General features: G+C 40.6%; 1 protein-coding gene across 9 annotated transcripts in view; it reads left to right on the plus strand.

The window, feature by feature from the left end:
• The window catches only part of PAG1 (phosphoprotein membrane anchor with glycosphingolipid microdomains 1), a 200,697-nt gene that overhangs the window by 103,681 nt on the left and 76,305 nt on the right, over positions 1-20,711 (plus strand). For 5 of the 9 annotated variants that reach the window (XR_007513343.1, XM_049854473.1, XM_049854472.1 and 2 more), the window contains one exon: positions 8,949-9,042. The exons of 1 other annotated variant lie outside the window; for it this stretch is intronic. The gene's annotated coding sequence lies outside the window, so the exon portion shown is untranslated. 3 more of the 9 variants (XM_049854471.1, XM_049854475.1, XM_049854476.1) reach the window with 3 other exon arrangements.

The following is a 20,711-nucleotide window of genomic DNA, read 5'->3' on the forward strand; positions in this document are numbered from 1 at the left end:
ATGATTCCCAGTATTGTGTGATTGTCTTCCATTTTGTGATTTTCCTATATAAATCATAATCTCTGCCTGTAGTTAAAGAGGATTAGGGTGGGATTGTAACACCCTTACCCAGGTCACGTCTCTGATCCAACGTAAAGGGAGTTTCCCTGGGGTATGACCTGCACCACCCTTTATCTCTCAAGAAATAAAAAGGAAAGGGAAGTGAGCAGATGGGGGTGGGGGACTTCATACCACCAAGAAAGCAGTGCCAGGATCAGAGCACATTCCTTTGCACCTGGGGTTCCTGTGTGGAGAAGCTCCTAGTCCTGCAGAAGATTGATGACAAGGACCTTCCTCCAGAGCTGACAGAGAGAAAGCCTTCCTCTGGAGCTGATGCCCTGAATTTGGACTTGTAGCCTACTAGACTGTGAGAGAATAAAGCTGCCCACTTGTATTTCTGTTATAGTGGCACTAGATAACTAAGACATCCATTCATACAACTTCTGCTGGGAAAGACCCAAGATCAGCACCCCTCCAGAATGCCCAAGACTGGTGAAAACAGAAGTCATTCCTCATCAAGAAATGTCTGAAGTCTGACCTCTGATAGACAAAGCAACGTGCCACTTGGCTAGCCAGTTAGATAACTATCATGGGGCAAGGGCAGGGTGGGCATATGCATTAGGCAAAGACAGGCCAAAGCTATAGGACATATAAATGGCAGGTAACGTCCCAGTCCAAAAGACAGCTTCCCAGATGTGCAGAGTGGAAGGTCCTGGAGGACATGAATATCCTCTTTCTTTGACTAGGTACCTTTTAAAAAGTGGATGCTCTGGTTATCTCATGTTTGTTGGTACTTCCTAAAGGGCAATATTTTAAAGTTTTTTTGTTTTTACTACCAATTTATAAATTAGTAATTGGGAGAATCAGCTTACATATTTCCCTTTCACTAAAGCAATGTTTAAGTACCAAAGCTAATCTTTTTTAATGTTAATATTTATGCTGTCTTATTTATATTTGATGTCTGAGAAGCATGCTACAGAAGTTTCCATAAATACATCTAATTTGTATATTATAAACTATTCTTTACCAATAAGAAAGACTTTCTTTTTTCCCGTTGAGCACTTTGATGCTTTTGATTACTTCTCTGCTAATATTGAAGCTGTAAGAAATTCATTTCCAAACCATGCTTGGGATACATGCCTGCAGATAAGGCTTTTATAGTAAATAGTGTCATCTTAAGCCTCTTTCATGGTAGCATATTCTCAAATAGAAGGTTATTGCTAATAGAATGCTGTTTGTTAATATATACGTAACTGGATCCTGTATATTGTAGATAGTAAAACCTGCAAAAGCCAGAACCTGTGTAAGGCAGAAACCTCTCAGAGAAGGAAACACTCAAATATTTTCCACTAAACAAGAAAGAGAAAAATGGTAAGCCTGTACCCTGTCAGAGCCAGAAAACTTTCGAGACCCAGAAAAACAAGGCAGTCCTGTCGAGTTCCGACTCTCAAGGGTTTCATTCCATAAGGATACGTGCAGGAGGATTTTTGTCTCTAAAATTCAAGAAAAATAAATTTCTCATGGAAAGGGAATTATTTCCATTAAATGGCACCGTTGGAGAGGATTTTCAGAAGGAATTATTTTCCCAGTGTCATAATCTCTCTGATGTTTACACAAAAAGAAAAAATGGGATTTCTCTTTTATTGTTTGTTTGCCTTCATCATATCTTCACAGTGACCTCTTTTGGGTACCTCTCTGAGCTAGCCTTTCTTGCCTCTCCGATTTCTCTGTTCTCAGTGAGGAAAATAACAGCCCCAGAAAACACTCTTCTCTTAATGGACGGTTGCTTTGGCATACATCAGGGATTTCAGCTGCTAGAGTATGTGTAAAATGAAGCGGGAGACATCAGATGGCGGCAAGGCTAGAGCTGTTAACACAGTAAATGCCAGGAAGGCTGAAGTGTGAGCTGAAGCAGCTGGGGGTGGAAAACATGAGAAGCTTGGCTGGGAGAAACAGGAAAAAAAAAAAAAAAAAGAAGGCCAGAAAGCAAGAGGGAGCTGAGCAAGGGGAGAAAGTACAGCCATGGGAAAACAAGGATTCTAGGTAGAAGGAGAAGGAGGTATTGCAAGTTATGTTTATCCAATATGGCAGCATTCATCATAGCCCATACGCATTGCCTTTATTGTTGTTGTTAGCTGCCATTCAGTTGGCTGCCAACTCATGACAGCCCCATGCACAACAGAATAAAACGTTGCTCAGTCCTGTGCAATCCCTGTGATATGTTGTGGATCAGACTGTTGTGGTCCAGAGGGTCACCAGGCCAGTAATCATTAATGATTATTGATCAACAATCATTTGTAGTGAATAACTGCTGTCTACGCTTAGAAATAGTCACAGGGATGAAGGAGCACCTGAAAGAGCATCTGGTCCGTACTCTCAGCTCTGGGTAAAATTCTACTCTGGTTGTCTCAGTCAGAACAGAATAGTTGCACCGGAACCAGATCATCCTGCTTCAGTGCGACAACTCTGGTAATTCCATCTACCATTACACTTGGGTTTCCCATATTTGTTTAAGACTGATCTGGAAAATGAATGGGCTTCTAATGTTCTTTGCATTATAGCAGCCTCCACTAGCAGATGGGTAGTGGCTATGCAGGAAGTGCATTGGCCGAGAATTGAACCTAGGTCTCCGGCATAGAAGCAGGAATTCTACCACTGAACCACCAATGCCCCCATATGTTGTCTTTAGTACCTCTTTAATTAAACATATGTAATATCACTTCCTTGCATGATTACTGTGAAAGACTGAATATTGAAATGATAATTGAAAGAAATTTCTATGCTTTGATAATGTATTGAACTCATCACGAATTCAGATGGAGTAATAAATAATGTGCTAGCTTATGAATATGTTTGATTTTTTAGTAAAAATATATCAAGTTGCTAACATTCATCATTTGGACAATTGGTGGGTGTGTATAATTAGCTGAAATAGTAACTGGTTTGGTAGATATATCCAGAGGGAGCTGATTAATAAATTACTCTATTCCTGGAGGCTGGTTTCTTGTATTTTAACTTAATCCTGTCCTAGTCAACATCAGGCCAGACTTGGGTAAAACTATAAATGCACGGTCCAGAGCTGGGGAAAGAGAGCTTAAGTAATAAATGGCAGAGACAGAATTCAGGAACACCTTGACAGTTGAGGCAATGACCCAAATCTAAGAAGCAGAAATTGCACAGGGATCAATGTAAGCACACCCTTCCGCCCAAGTTAAATTACAGAAGGACAATCAGGAAGAAATGCAGCTTAACAGTATCATATTTGAAAGAGATTTAGATTTAATTTTTGTCAAGTACAAGGTCCATGTATGTAAATGGTATAATGTAGCTGGTAAAAGCTTCTGTTATTGTAGGCTGTCTGAATAAAAGTGTTGTATCTAGACTAGGAGAAGAGTCCTGCTCTACTGTGTACTGATCAAGTACTATCTGGTGAATTGCCTTTGAGGTCAATCATTTAGAAGAAAATAGCCAATAAATGAAAGTGCCAGCTCCCAACTTCTCCCCTTCTGCCTTCTTCATTTCTTCACCACGTAATCCTCTTGCATATGCATCATCTTTTGCTCTCCAAATCTGAATTTATTCTCTCTAAAGCAAGAAATACTTAATTTGTTTAAACCTACCCTATAACCCAGTGGAGCTTATCACTCGTCATAGTTTATGTCTAATGGCTCATGGTAGATTTGGGTAAATGCTAACTGAAGTTCTTTTTTGAATTTTCATCTCCAGTGCTGAGAATTGTATTGCCCTAGTACTTACCACTACTGGTGGATGACAACCATTGCATCCCAAGTGGCCTTTATTTTCCTTCAGATACAGGATCCTATATCTCAGGAGTAATGACCAGGCACACATGATACTCACCGCTTGAACTTTCAAGTTTCAGCTCTTTCTTTTCCTGTGTATCCAAGTGTCTGGGACTAGGTATCTGCTTTGAATACCATAGTCTGTCTTGGTCTTACCAAGCAGTCTTCTTGAGAATTGTGGCTCTTACCCTAAGTCACTGCCCAGTGACCAGATTTTGTTGCTGTGATTTGACCTTCAGGAAGGTAACAGACCACCTTCCTGACTCCTGAGTACCACCAGACTCTTACTCGCCCGTGATAGCTTTGCCTTCCTGCCATAATATGGCACCAAGAGTTCCACTCCAAACCGAGGTAAAAACTATTTCCTAAATCAGGTTGAGTTTACCATTCCGTTGGATGTTGTGCTTGGCTTGCTAGCCTGCTCTCCTAAATTGAACTTTGTAACTGGAGCAGCCTCTCAGTCTGCTCTGTCCTTGTGAGCAAGCCTATTCAGGGTCCAGCTTCCTTCTTCTTATAGGCTTTCTGCCCCTTTGATGGCAGATGGCACTCAAAACTATATTTTGGAAGTGGAGAAGAGGAGGCTCAAGATCAAGGCAAGAGGGACTTGTTTAAATAGGGGTCTTCAAGTATTTGAAGGGTTGCCATGTGGAGGAAACCTTTGGTCTTGCTCTGCAGATTCTTACAGGTTAGAATCAAGACTCAAACCAGATTGAAGCTACTGGGGTAGAGAACATTCCCTACTCCTGGCTGAAATCTAACAGAGCTTCCCAGAGACAGAAAGGGATTTCTTAGGCTAGAGAAAGCCCTTCGTTACAGAAGGAAACCTACCATAGGCTGGATTAGCAGATCTAAGTTTTATTTATTGGTTTGCTTCTATTGCAACCTGGGTAAAGGATAGTATTTACTTGGATGACATTTGCATGTGTGAAATATTGCTGTGACAGCAAGTATGCCGATCATAAGCTACTTATAATCCTACTCCTTTCTCTCTTCAGGGACTGTGGGTAGAGCAGCTTGTTATAGCAACATCCTTATGTCTACTCTGATTTTATTTAAATTAATTCACCTGATCAGTGAATATATATTGAGTGACTATTATTTGTTAGGCACTGTGACTCATGCAGTGCTCAGTACTTTTAACTGTTAGATTTAACCAAGCCCTTTTGACATTGTACTGGATGTGAGGGACATTGAGAAAGTGTTCAAACATCAAGTGGGATTGATTTATAGGTGATCTTTAAGTTTCTGTTAAATTTGAGATTTGATGATTGACCTTCTTGATTCTAGCTTCATGTTGAGTATATATCTTGCCTCCAAGTATAGTTTTTATAAATAAAAAATAATTTGGAGTAGGATTGCTCAAATATGTGCTATTAAATCCCTGTATTTATCTGCCCAGACAGCAGGGAGGTACCGTCTCAATATCATCACCGCTTCCCTAAAAGGGACTATAAGGACATGACTTGAGGAAAACACAGTTCTCCTTAATCCTTTCCTCAGTGACGCCAGCTGGGGCTTGGACCAAGCCATCTGTCGGGTACATATCCCATCCCTCAGGGTCCCAGTGGCCCAGAAATTGAGCTCAATTTCAGTTCCTCTAAATGACTTGAGCCAGAACAAGCTTCCAGGTTAGTTATGTAAAATGCACCATGAAGTCCTAGAGTTCACTTGTTTGGGCCTTCATGTGAACATTGTCATCAGTGTTGAGAACCTTCTAACAATCCTCATAAAAGTTGTCAATGAAATAGGTGCAAAAGAAACAGTACTGAGCTTGGTATTCTACTGACTTAGTGTATGTGGGGGTGGTTGTTATTAGCTGTCGTCAAATCAGCCCCTGACTTGTGGCGACCCCATGCACGACGAGATCAGACCATTGTGATCCATAGGGTTTTCACTGGCTGATTTTCAGAAGGAGATCATCAGGCCTTTCTTCCTAGTCAGTCTTAGTCTGGAAACTTCGCTGAAAGCTGTTCAGCGCCACAGCAACATGCGAGCCCCCACTGACAGGCAGGTGATGACTGCCCTTGAGTGCATTGGCCGGGAATCAAACCCAGGTCTCCCACGTGGAAGGTAAGAATTCGACCACTGAACCACCACTGCCCCACCACTGCCCCATATGTGGGAGTAGAGTGGTCATATTTGAGTAGATAGCTGTTTTCAGAAGTCCTAAAATTCCATTCAGTAAATAAAGAAATCAACATTGAAAGCATACGATTTCACTTATATTGGATCAACAATCCTTTGTAGTGAACAACTGCTGTCCACACTTAGAAAGGAGCTCTGGCGGCGCAGTGGTTAAAGCACTTGGCTGCTAATCAGAAGGTCACCTGTTGGCAACCAGCAGCTGCTCTGCGGGAGAAAGATGTGGCAGTCTGCTTCCATAAAGATTTATAGCCTTGGAAACCCGATGGGGTAGTTCCACTCTATAGGGTATGAATCAGGATCAACTTGATGGCAGTAGGTTTGATTTTTCGGTTTTGGCACTTAGAGATAGTCAGGAGAATAAAACAGCACCTGAAGGAACATCTGGCCCATACTCTCAGTTCTGAGTGAAAGTCTACTGTGATTGTCTTAGTCGGGACATAATAGTTTGCACTGGAGCCAGGCCATCCTGCTTCAGTGCAACAACTCTGGTAATTCCAGCTACCGTTACACTTGGGTTTCCCATATCGTTTAAGACTGATCTAGAAAAGGAATGGCACTGTAAAGTCCACATTTCTTGGAATACTTTTTGGTAACAGCTTTATTGAAATACAGTTCATATACCATATAATTCATCCATTTTAAATGTACATTCATAGTTTTTAGTGTATTAACAGTTGTACAAGCAATTTTAGAACATTTTCATTACCTTAAAAAGAAACCCGGCACCACTTAGCTATCACTCCCAATTCCCTATCCCCACCTGAGCCCTAAGCAACCACTAAACCTACTTTCTGTCTCTATATATTTGCCTGTTCTGGACATTTCATATTAATGGAATCATGTAATATGTGAGTTTTTTGTGACTGCCCTCTTTCACTTAGCATGATGTTTTCAAGGTTCATATTTTTAAGTCACATGTTCAATTTTCAAATTAGACTCAACTCATATTGGTGATAGAGAGAGGGAATCTAGATACACTATTTCTAATACACATTGGGAGCCCTGATGGCACAGTGGTTAAGAGCTATGGCTACTATCCAAAAGGTTGGCAGTTCAAACCCACCAGTGGCTCCTTAGAAATCCTATGGGGCAGTTCTACGCTGTCCTGTAAGGTTGCTAGGAGTCGGAATCGACTTGACGGCATCTAACAACAACAACAACAGTACACATTGGTCATATTTAGCACTTTAAGAAAAATGTTTATTTTTCTTTTTAGTGAAACCAGTTTAATTTGCTCATCAAATCTTGCACATATTTCCAACTAATTAAGGAGAGTTATCTGGGATTGACCATGACAACGTGGGGAAGTGGAGAACTTTACAGTTTGAATCCACATCTAAGTATTTTTGTATTCCCAGGGTTCAGAAGAAGATTTGATTTGAAATCCAATGAAAGAGTAGAAAGGTGGCTCGGGAAAGGCACTTTTCTGTCACGCCCTTCACCCACCGAAGCCCTGTCCTCTTAGTTTACATGATTGACAGTTGAATGATCTCGAGTAGGGCTGGAGGAAGACAGCCCATGATTGTGTGTCTTGTTCTGATCTTTTTAGACTTATTAAAAAATGAAGATAATAATGCACCTGAATGCAGCAGCAAACAAAAGGCAGCTGTTCCTCACTTGATAACTGTCAAGGGAACAATAGATACACCTCAAGGTAATATAAATAATCTGCTGACTCTGCCACGGGAGAAAGCAACACTCAGCCGAAGAAGATAATATGGTCCTAATAAAAGAACACCCATAGCTGCAACTCTCAAAACAAAAGAACAAATGAAATTAGTTGCTGTAGAGTCAATTCTGACCCACGTGTTTTGGAGTAGAACTGCTCGCCACAGGGTTTTAATTGCTGCAATCTTTCAGAAGTAGATCACCAGCCTTTCTTTTGAGGCACCTCCGGGTGGATTCAAACTGCCAACTTTTCGGTTAGTAGCCGAGTGCTTAATAGTTTAAACCACCTATGGACTCCATGATGCAACTCCAGAAGGGTCATATCCTACTCAGTGTTTGATATTGAAGATGAGGAATTGTACCTCGATCTGTTTAAACGATTGAGAAGCTCCGAATCTTAGTCAAAAACCAGTGTATTCTCCTTAGAGTATAAACACATGTATTCATTCATTCATTCATTCATTCATTCATTCCATCCCCTCTCTCCTCCCTGTCACACAGTACCTATCATGGTGTCTTACATAAAGTAGATGTTCAATACAGGAGGTATTTTTTAGAGGACAGGAAGAAAATTAGAGAGGAAAGGGAGATGGAGAAAGGACAGGGCACCAAAAATAGAGCAGAGCCCAGATAGGGTCAGGGCTAAGGAGCAGTGATGAATTGGGAGAACAAGAGAATCCGTCCCGGTAGTCTACTCCATTTCTGCCCATCTTCCCCATTGCTACATGGAATAGATGAAGGAATGACTTGGAATTAGATCTCCCTGACATTCAGGTTGCACTATCCACATGACCAACACCAGTTTCTTTTAATAAGAAATTTTCAGAATTGAATCACAGCTTTACCTTACCAAAGTGTATAAATGTTCTTTTCAGATAAATCACTTGTTTTATCTCAAGTTCAAGATATGTCATATGAATTTTAATAGTAGGATCGCTATGAGCTGGAATCAACTTAATGCAACAGGTTTGTTTGTTTTTTTGGGGTGGTACGTTAGAGTAATACATGGATTTGTCATTAAGCTAATAAAGAAATGGAAAATCAAGTAAATTGAATTGCATTTGATTCGACATTAACTGGACGGTCATTTTAGAGCAAAGCTTTAATTTATTTAATACTATGTGTAGTTTTGCCTTTTCTTTGCAGTTTGCTTTGTTCAGGAATATAGAAGGAATATAAAGTTCGATGTTTAGCATGAATTTGCTAACATGTTTACAGTGAACTGGACAAAGTAACTTTCACAGTCTATCTCCATCTGCCTTCTTTTCTAACTTTCTTTCTCTTTGGTTATAGGCCAAGAAAGAAGAGAGAACTCTTACCACAGTAACATTTCAAAGGGGGAAGACATTGCTAGAACTTTGAATACTTTTTCAGACATTTCTCCAAGGTAAATATTACCATAGTGATAATAAGGGAACACATCGTTAGAATTTGGAAGCTGCAGTGGCACTACACAAAAGTTTAACTGTGTTCCGTCCAATACAAACCTAGAGTAATCTGAGAGAAGGAGGGAGAAGAGAGAAGAAAACAGAGCTGTTTGGGTATCCAGCAGCCTCTTCTAAATGCGTTACCAGGAGAATACCAGCCACATCTGGGAGCTCTTTGAACTGTACTATACTAAAAATATATAAGAAGAAGGGAGGAAAGGGGAGGCTACATTTCTTTCTTTATGTTGATCTCTCTCAGATACTCATGAAAACAAAAACAAAAGTCAGTGTGGCTTGATTATAAAAATAGCATTTCTCTTATGAGGAATGATTTGTGTAATTGATTTTAGAGGTTAAAATAAAATATGTGCTGTTCTGATGTCACAAGAAAAGAGAAACCCCAATCATAATACTTCACACCAATTAAGACTTACATATATGGATGAGTTTAAAGAAATCCACATACCACTTCTCTGAAAATACCTACTAAGGAAGTCTTCTATTGGTTCGGGACAAATGCTCCATGAAGTTCTTGTTTTGGAAGATCTTGTCTTTGATGCCTCTTTTGTGGGGAGGGGAGGTGTGTGTGGGCGACAGAAAGAGAAAGGGAGGGAGAGACTCCGAAGAGAAATCTGTCAGCCTCATACTGTACGTTTCAGAGGAGTAACCGCAGGCGCTTTCTTTATGAATCATGAGCTTAGCGGGAATAAAGGCTCAAAAGAAGAAGCTGGATACAGAGTCAGCATCAGCATTCATGAATTAGCTGCCAGTGTTTTAAACATGAACTGCTGTGTCATTTCTATGAAGTTCCCCTTTTGCCACTCGGTCTGTAGCTAGAAGCTCTTTTGCTAAGCCCTGGAATTGTATCGGATGAAACTCCTCCTCCTTCCTTCCTGATAAAGATGTTTGTGTACACATACACACTGAAATGCAAAAATGTAGGACCCCATTTAAAAGAAAATAAGCTTGTCAACTTTCTACGTTTAGAAGTTAATATACAGTTGACATTCCTTAGTCCATATTGTTCTAGAATGTGATTTCAGTTTGGCAGAAGGAGAGTGGGGCTTTCCCTCTCAGTCCTCATCCTGGTTATTCTCTTCTGAGGGGGTGGGGATGGAGGAAACGTAGGCTGTACATTAGAGGAGGATTTCGTGATACTATTCATTCTCTGTTCTGACAGAGAAGACATTGTTTGTTCTCTGTAATAGGCTTGGCAGGAATCTGTGCTGTGCATACAGAATGGGGTAATAGCAGCGCGGTGATGAATCTCAAAATTCTAAGCAATAGATCAGCTTAGAGGGTTTTTTAAAATATATATACTTTAATTGGATCTCATTACTGTAGATGCAAGTCATAACTTCAAGAAATAGTTTCCTTTTAAATGATATTTTCTTTAGTATGGCATTATTCATGTATTACATGAAAAAAAGTCTTTAAGAGAACAGTATACCTATTTAAAGGCTGTAGTAGCACCAATTAAAATCATGAAAATTTAGAAAGCTACTTTGTGAGAACACCAGACCAGCTTTGTTATCGGCTCCCTATTGTTTTCCACATCTGTCTGTCTTACATTAGCATTCATGTGTTGGTGTTAAAGAAAAATAACCTCTGCAAGTCACCTGGTGATTCACTGACGCAAGGGTGTGCTGCCTAAGATAAGGAGAAATGAAGTCGCCTTCAAAGATGTGCCCTGAGGAAAGGGGTGCACTGCTAGGGACAATGTGAGAGGCTGTCTCCCAAACATTTGGAACTTAAAAGGCAACAACAGTAAAAATAAATGTTCAAAGCAACATTCAAACCCTATGTTGGAAACTGAACTGGTGTAAATATAAACCTAAGCCTGAGACTGGGTTTTTCTGCTTCTTGAAACTCTGCCTTCATCTGTCTCCCACCTCTCCCCAGGCACAGGGACCGCACACTGGAATGGTCCCTATTAGTCCCAGGGGCATGGGGGCTTCGTGTGGTGTGTGTATGTGTGTGTGTGTGTATGCTTCTCGTTGTTAGCTACCATCGAGTCACCCCAACTCTTGGTAACCCTGTAACTGAATGAGAGCTCTTGTCTTGTCCTATTAGCCGATCAAAATAAGACAAACACCACACCACCAGTTGCAAGGGAAACAGAAAGTGGAAATTTATTGTCTGCGCAGACAAGGAACAACGTGGAGTCTAGTGACCATAAGGCCACGTGCTCACCATCCAAGGGACTGGGGAGCTTTTTGTTTCCAGGGGCGTCTGGGGTTGGGTTTGGTACCCGGAACTCTCTGCCCTTAGTCCTCCCATGCCCATACTTGGAGGTCTGGATATTAAATCATCTTCTGTCGCATGTGTGTGTAGTGGGACCTCTCGCTTCTAAAATGGAATAGGGTGAAATCATGGGCTGGGAAATATCGTTCTTTCCGGTGACAGTCGGGTCCGGGGTGGGTTGAAGGACGTGATCTCTTCAATCTGTGCATGCTTCAAGGTGTAGCTTGGGCTAGTTCAGTGGATGGAGCCACTAGCTGCAACTTCCTGAAAAATGTTGCTCAAAACAAGCTTGTGGTTAGCAAGACAAAGAAGGGGGACAGGGAGGGAAGGGGTGTTGCCTGGGGTTTTCAACCCCGTGTACAATGGAACGAAATACTGCCTGGTCCTGTGCCATCCCCATGATCAGTTGCAGATCGGACCACTGTGATCCATAGGGTATTCACTGGCTCGTTTTCAGAAGTAGATCACCAGGCCTTTCTCCGAGTCCATCTTAGTCCGATAACCTGTTCAGCATCATAGAAACACACAAGCCTCCAACGGCAGACGGGTGGTGGCTGCATATGAGGTGGCATTGGCCAGGAATCGAACCTGGGTTTCCCACATGCAAGGCAAGAATTGTGTCACTGGACCAACCATGCCTCATGTTTCTCTAGCTAGAGCTGAAAAAGAGCTATACAATATAAATTATGAGATTTCAAAAATTATAATGCTAATAGTATCCATATACAATAGATTATTGTTCATCCTTCTTAGCTTCTCAGGTAACCTAAGAATTAGCCTTATACAACTAAACAGATCTTTTACTCTACTGCTTGAGGCATTACTCAGATTCATTTACTGCATTGTTGTTTTTTAATTTCTCAGTCTTTTAAAATGTGTTTGCTTTACAGTCTTTTAAAATGGGTTTATATGATGGTATTTTCAAGCAAATAACAACCTAGAAAAATTAACCAAGGCTTTACCAAACTCTTTCCCTTACTGTTTCATTTGGTGCGTTTTAATTTGTCTATTTTTAAAGTCATTTGTATTTCATTCTTCTTAACACCTGAGTTAAGGCTTCTGGAAGGAGACAAGGCAAGGAGGAGCCAGCTCCGACTCTCCCCTCAGAAGCCCCTTTGAGGCACTGTCTGTGGAAGTGGGACAAGGAGCCCTGGGAAGATGCCGTTGGCAGGGTAATTACAGGGCCATCTGTGACTGGCAGCCGTGCCTTCAGTCCTGTCTCCTTGTTCTTGTTCTGTTTGAATCCCTGGCAACCACTGTACACAAGGCCTGATCATTAGCATGCACTAATGGCAACCCTCGTGGTGTAGTGGTTAAACTCTGCGGCTGCTAACCAAAAGGTCAGCGGTTCCAGTCCACAGATGCTCCTTGGAAACTCTATAGGGCAATTCTACTCTGTTCTATGGGGTGGCTATGAGTCGGTCAGAATCCACTCAATGGCAATGGGTTTTTTTGTTTTTGTTTTTTTTTTTTTAATGACAAATCAGCTCTACAGATCATGTCAGCCACAGCCCTCCAGAAAGCAGTGGGAACTTGCAGGCAGCTATGTCAGCCGCATGCACCCCTGAAAGGCAGGGTGGCCCAGCTGGACTCATGGGTAGCCTTAGAACAGAACTGGGCAGGATTGTCTTTCTTTAAAATGAAGGGTGATAAGGGAACTTGTTTTCACCAATGTTATATGTTGTCTTTGTCTATTATGAAAAGAAATGTATACCAACAGCAGAAAATTGGTGTTAAGTGCTTAATGACAAATTTTTATTTAATGAATATTTATATTTTCCTCACTGTGAAGTAAGCACTGTTTTAAGCACTTTGAAAATATTAACCCATTTAATCCATCTAACTATCCTACAAGGTACAGTTACTATTATTGTCCCATTTTACGGAAGAGGTAACTAAAGCTCACAGAAGTTAAGTGTTGTGGATCGAAGTGTGTCCCCCAAAAGTGTGTGTTGGAATCTTAACCTCTATACCTGTGGATGTAATCCCATTTGGAATAGGGTTTTCTTTGTTATGTTGCTGAGATCATATCAGTGTGTCTTAAACCTAATCACCTTTGAGATATAAAAAGTAAAAAAGGAAGATTAGACACAGAGACAAGGAAGCAAAAATGGAGGAAAGACAGTGCCACATGGAGATCTCCAAGGAACACTGAGAAGCACAGACAAGGATTTTCCCCCAGAGCGGACAGCCTTCCGCTAGAGCCAGCACCCTGAATTCAGACTTCTAGCTTCCTAAACTGTGAGAAAATAAATTTTTGGTCATTAAAGCTGCCCACTTGTGGTATTTCTATTATAGCAGCACTAGAAAACTAAGACAGTAACTTACTCAAGGTCCCACAGCTAGTGAGGGTAGAGACAATGTTAGTGCCCAGGCCGTCTGCTCCAGAGTCCCGTGGTTAGGGCTTCCTGCAGCCAATCAGAGCTGGCTTCACTATCAGGTCCCTTGGGGGTCCATAAATATACAAGCCTCCCCCACAGAGGTATACACACCATGTTAAATTGTTATTTTTGGAACTCTACACCTTTTGTCTGATGATATTTACTAGAATTCGAAGTAGGTACCGAATGGATGCTGTGAGGCAAACAGAACGGCAGGCACCTCACTCCATGGCTGTCAGGGTGCTCCCTGGCTCCATGCTTACACAGGCTCACCCCGAGTGCCCCTGGAAGAAAGCCAAGTGTGGTTGCTGTGCCTCTTTCTCACACCTCTTTGGTTTGGATTGGTCCTTACCTTTTGGTGTATGAGGGCCCTGAGGCCAGCAGTTGCCAATGCTGAAAGCAGCCACTATCCAGGCTGAAGTGACTGTGTAATGGGCATCTGACCATTCTCTCCCACCCACCACAGAGATTTAAACAGTTGCCTTCTGGTGGACTTGCTGTAACCTGGCACTTCCTAGAGTGTGGTACCTCCCCTCCCCTACTCCCTGCCCCGCCACTCCTGATATTCCCCTGAAAGAGAAAAGAAAAAAAGTTTTGCTTATGACCAGCCATGTTTGGGAGGCATGGGTTAAACAAAGTTAAATCAATTTACTTGATGAAGGATTTGTTGGAATTTTAAAATGCTGATGTATCTCATGACTCTCCAAGGTAAGATGTAGAGTATGACCTTTCCCAAATTTATGGGACAAGAAGCACCCCCTCCCCACCCCCGGGGGTAAACATCTGTCAACATCCCTTGGGCAATGCTACCTTAAGAACAAGGGGGGCAAGAGAATCTAAAGTCATAGGAGGGCCCCATATTGGGGAAAAATCAGAAAAATGCATTCAAGCTCCCTAAATCCCCCCCCCCCATCTATAAACCAATAGTCATTGAAACCTTGGAGCATGATTTCTCGTCTGTAAAATACAGAGGATAGGACTGGATTACCCCTAAGCTCTTTTCATCTTTATAAGCCGATGACTGTTTGTATTCCACCTTATTCCAGAAGGACTTTAAAAACCAGAGACAATATACAATGCATCATTATAGAGTAAGTTAAAAAAAAAAAAACAGTTGCCATCAAGCTGTTTCCAACTCATGGCAACCCCATGTGTGTCAGAGTAGAACTGTACTCCATAGTGTTGTCAATGGCTGATTTTTGGAAATCAGATTGCCAGGCCTTTCCTTCCTTATGGACTCAAACCTCCAACCATTGGTTAGCAACTGAGCTCATTAATTGTTTGCACCTCCCAGGGACTCCAAGTTAAAAATAAACAAACAGAAATAAATAAACCTGTTGCCATTGTCGATTCGATTCCAACTCATGGTGACCCTAAGGACAAGGTAGAACTGCTCCATAGGGTTTCCAAGGCTATAATCTTAACGGAAGCAAGCTGCTGCATCTTTTTACTGCAGAGTGGCAGGTGGGCTCAAAACACCCCCTTTCAGTTAGCAGCCGAGTGCTTTAACCACTGTACAACCAGGGCTCCTTAGATTGGATAAAATGAGGCACAGGGAATACAAGGTAGGAAAGATGAAAGGAGGAGGGAGCTTAATATACCAAATGAATCCATGAGGTCCTCCTCAGAGTATTCTCCAATACAGAGAAGCCAAAAGTTTTGTTCTCTGCTTTCTAATGAATGGTTTCAAAAGAGAACTATAATCACAACTTCCTGAGTCACAGTTGTAAGCTAAAAACAATCAGGTTTTCCTAGGAGAAACAACTATTCCCAGTTACGACACCAAATTTTTCCCACAGTTTTAATTCTGTGGCCCTTTGGTGGTTTAGGTGGAAATTCTGGCTTTGTGGCAAGATGGTACTGAAGAGATTTGGAACCTCGATAGCTGTACTTCATAGGTAGCTGTGGCTGCATCAGGCTCGTTTATTGAACCGTTATATGTTCGCTGCATGCTTTAGTATATGCAGAGATGACTGGATCTTGACTCTCTGGACTCCAGGGTATTCTCCACAACGTGGAGGGCTAAAGTCTGAGTTGCTCTCCAGGTGTAGCGGGTGCATCTTTACACCTGTTCTCTGTTTCCAGGATCCCTATTCCTTTTCTTTCACTCATCTCTAATGTCTTGTCATTCGTCAGGGATCAGAGTTTACGCAGCTATTTCACAAATCGTTGGGATTCAGAGGTGTTCCAGGAGTGTAACGTTATTCAGGTGGTAAAGGCTTCAAATCCAAGTTCTATTTTTAAAATATTAATAAATTAAATGATTATTTAAATATTTTTAAGGAAAATAATACTGCTTGAGAACCTCTTAGAGTATGTGAAGACAATCAAATGAGTAAGCATGCTTATGACTTACACAGTGAAAGCTGCCATGATGGTTTTAATTTGTTTTTATAATTTGCCATGTATTGTTACTTTATACTTACAACTGATAATTGGTTAAAGACAGTAAGCATAAGAAACATTGATGTTTTGAGTTTGACAGATATCTCAGAAATGATCTTCATTAGATTTATAAGCTACAGTCATCTGGTCAAAATTCTTCTATAGTGTCCATAGTATTGGTAATGTTTTATTTCCTAAAACGTTAGTTGGGTGGTGGTTACATGGGTGTTTGTTGTATTATTATTTTTGTAAATAACAAATATGCAAATATATTTTTAAAGTTTTATGTTAGCTTATTAAACCAAAAAACCTGTTGCTGTCGAGTTGATTCTGACTCACAGGGAACCCAATAGCCTATTGGGGTATTTTTATGGCATTATATTCAATATTAAAAAAGAGAAACTAGTGACAACCATAGAGAACCTTTAAAAACTTATCAGAAACGATTATCCTCCATACACTCAATATATTAATTACAGAGAGATGCAAACAGCAGTCCAAAGCTTTTTGTCTTATCTCATTATTTTATAATTAAACACAAAAATTGTTTCAGGTAGATTATTTTTGTCCAAAATGCATGATACCCAAACATTAGTTAATGAAAATAACTTATGTCTATTTTTTATAGTATGATGTGTGTAGTTTGAAATTTACATATTTGGTCCCCCTAATCAAGCATATGAGTAACCCTTGTGGGGCAGTGCTTAAAGTGATGGGCTGCTAACCAAAAAGTTGGCAGTTCGAACCCACGAGCCACTCCTCAGGAGACAGATGCGGCAGTTTGCTTCCATAAAAATTACAGCTTTGGAAACCCTATGAGGCAGTTCTACTCTGTCCTATAGGGTCGCTAAGTGACAGAATTGACTCAAAGGCATTGGGTTTGGTTTTTTTAGTTTTTAACCAAGCATATACCAATGTGCCATTTAAAAAAAATTTTTTTGTAAGTCATGCATTTTATTATGTAATGAATTTAAAGTAAATGAAATAGCGTATCACTTATAAAATAGGAAAAAGTTAACAGAATTATTAAATTTCTATTTAAATGAACTTGATAATACAGTCTTTCATAATAACAATCCAAAATCAAATCATTTTATGTAACACACTTCTTTCTTATGTACTATAAAAATTTAAAAATAATTAGAGTATCTCCATTGGGAGTTTGCAAGAATATAACTACGCAAGTCGAAAGAGGATGAAGCCAAGAAAAGATGTTGCAATAATTATTTACTCAGTTTAAAGGGAAGCTTGCTATTCTTGAATAGATGATTGATAATTGGGTAATACAAGGTATGGTGTGTTGCAGAAGGAAGACTAAAGGCCAGCGGTATAGTCAGTTGATTAAAAGAAAATACTGTAAAATCACTCTTGCCCTGCCTTGCTCTATACAGGTCATTTAAGCGTCTTCTGCCATTTCCCGTCCTAGCTGTCAGTGAATATCAGGGATCACCTCTTCAAATGAATGCCAACCTTAAATGTGTTTTACAAATCCCTACACTATTTATGTTCTCTTATTGCAAAGTATACATAGATATTTGAGCTCTTCTGAAATATCCATCATAAATCAGAGGCATTTCCCCTACTTATTGTTGTTTATAAAACAAAAGTCATAGTTTAAATTTCTTATAGTTTAATTTCCATATATTTTTGAACATTGGGACATTATTTGTACCACTGTGTTTTGTGGGTTTATTCATTTTCAAGTTCTGACTTCACTATTGATTTATTTTTATTACAGTAAATAATTTTTACATCCAGTATAACATCCAAATGTAGGTAACCAATTTCCAAATGATTTAAATCAGCATCATTGTTTTCCAGTAATATTAGTGTTGTTTGGCTGTTGCAATTACTAACTTAAAAACCCGCCTGTCATCAAAGTAACTACTATTTACTAAAACTTTAGTAAATGTCCAAAGAAGCATTTCAGTAGAGATAGTCTAAGGAAAAAAATACATGAATGAAATATCTTTTACATTTCAAAAGTTAATGTAAGCTACCACATTTCTCAATAAATTGTAAATAGCTTTCATTTTCAAACTTCGGAAGAGCCAGTCATTTGTTACTAGAAGTTGAAGTTAAAGAACTATGTTGGGCAACTTGGAGAACATTTTTAGCATTTAAATTTCTCTATTTATAGTACAGCATCAGGCAGAGTAAAATGTTTGGCATTCCTATAGGGATGCAAATGCTTCAACATTCTCTGTTGTGATCTAACAATTCATTTCAGAATGAGATGAATCAGTCTTGTTTGGAAATTGTTTTATACAAATATTGGCAAGGAAGCTGTCCCTGCGTTTTGGTAGATTTTAAATGTAAAGTAAATGAGGACAAATTGTGTAGTGTGACCTTTTGTTTTCTGTATTACTATGGCTCTGGGTGAACTGCCTTTTATGACTCTAAATTCTCCCTCCACTCTGCTCCATATCTTGCTTTTTAGATTTTGTTAATCCATGTTTCCAGGTCTCTCCAAATGTCAGATTCTTCTCAACCTAACCTCCCTCATATCCAGTGTTTTTCTCATAATTAAAACAGGATTATTTCATTAGCATATGCCCTTTTCTTTTACATTAAGGAATATGAGAAAAGTAGTTTGTAGGATTTTGCCCTTAATTGGCTGAATACTAGAAAAGAGGTATTCATGTATTTCCTCTCTTTTTCTATCTCTTGTACACACACACACACGCACACATACATGCACATACAGTTGAAGTAATTCAGAAGACAAAGCATAAGAGGAAAAATCATGGTTTGAAACTATAGCAAACTAAATATAATGCAGTATCCTGGATGGTAAAGTATTATAATGACATGTGCAAAGACTTAGAGATAGAAAACCAAAAGGGGAGGACATGCTCGGTATTTCTCAAGCTGAAAGAACTGAAGAAAAAATTCAAGCCTCGAGTTGCAATATTGAAGGATTCTACAGGGAAAATATTAAACGACGCAGGAGGCATCAAAAGAAGACGGAAGAAATACAGAGTCACTATACAAAAAAAATTGGTCAATGTTCAGCCGTTTCAGGAAGTAGCAAATGATCGGGAACTGATGGTACTGAAGGAAAAAGTCCAAGCTGCACTGAAGACATTGGCAAAAAACAAGGCCTCAGGAATTGACGGAATACCGACTGAGTTGTTTCAGCAAACGGATGCAGTGCTGGAGGTGCTCACTCTTCTATGCCAAGAAATTTGGAAGACAGCTGCCCGGCCAAGCGACTAGAAGAAATCCATATTTATGCCCATTCCCAAGAAAGGTGGTCCAGCAGAACGTGGAAATTATCGAACAGTATCGTTAATATCACACAGAAGTAAAATTTTGCTGAAGATCATTCAAAAGCAGCTGCAGCAGTATATAGACAGGAAACTGCCAGAAATTCAAGCTGGATTCGGAAGAGAACCTGGAACCAGGGATATCATTGCTGATGTCAGATAGATCCTGGTGGAAAGCAGAGAATACCAGAAAGATGCTTACCTGTGTTTTATTGACTATGCAAAGGCATTTGACTGTGGACCGTAATAAATTATGGATAACATTATGAAGAGTGGAAATTCCAGAATGCTTAATTGTGCTCATGAGGAACCTGTACATAGATCAAGAGGGAGTCATTCGAATGGAACAAGGAGATACTTCGTGGTTCACAGTCAGGAAGAGTATGTGTCAGGGTTGTATCCTTTCACCATACCTATTCAATCTGTATGCTGAGCAAATAATCTGAGAAGCTGGACTATATGAAGAGGAATGGGGCATCAGGATTGGAAGAAGACTCATTAACAACCTGCATTATGCAGATAACACCCTTGCTTGCTGAGAGTGAAGAGGACTTGGAGCACTTACTGATGAAGCTCAAAGACCACAGCCTTCAGTATGGATTACAACCCAACATAAAACAAAAATCCTCACAACTGGACCAATAAGCAACATTATGATAAACGGAGAAAATATTGGTGAGGAGCATAGGAAGGCAACTTCATGGAATCCCCACTAGGAGACAGAGATACTATGTAGACAAACCCAGAGTGAAGCAAAGTGAGCAGAACATGAACTGGCTCTAAGGAGAGAAATTGCAGGAAGGCAGGTGAGAGCCTTATGAATCCAGGCAACCATAGAGTGGGGAGGGAGCCAGAAAATAGGAACAAAACTACTCACCAGTGCAGATCCTGATCATTTGGGTAGATGGCACTGGTAGAGTGGAGGATCCTTGAAGTGGTAGCTATTTATCTCCCACCCAACTGGCATCTGGACAATGCTCCCTCCTTGTATTTGGTTGGGGTCAGGCCCTGATTGCTGGCTACACTCTGCAAAGAGTGGCCTGGTGCCCATACCAAAGACTTGGGGAACACGCTCCCCTCCACCTCAACACCCACCCTCCCAGTGACCAGCAATGTGCCCTCCTCACCCCCACCAGTTGATTCGCTGCACAGCCTCATGTGCTATCAGTCCTGCCACTGGAGGCCTGTGCCTGTTCCACCCACCCCTGCACTGCCCCACCTGCTTGATGGTTATCAGCATGTACTCCTGCTGCCAGACTGGTGACCAGAGGGTTGCGGACTCCCCCGCCCAGCCTCCCCCTCCCCCCACCTATCCAGCAACCAGTGGTGCAAATACTTGTGGCAGCCATC

Source organism: Elephas maximus, chromosome 15, assembly GCF_024166365.1.
Source record: "Elephas maximus indicus isolate mEleMax1 chromosome 15, mEleMax1 primary haplotype, whole genome shotgun sequence".
Lineage (NCBI taxonomy): Eukaryota > Metazoa > Chordata > Mammalia > Proboscidea > Elephantidae > Elephas > Elephas maximus.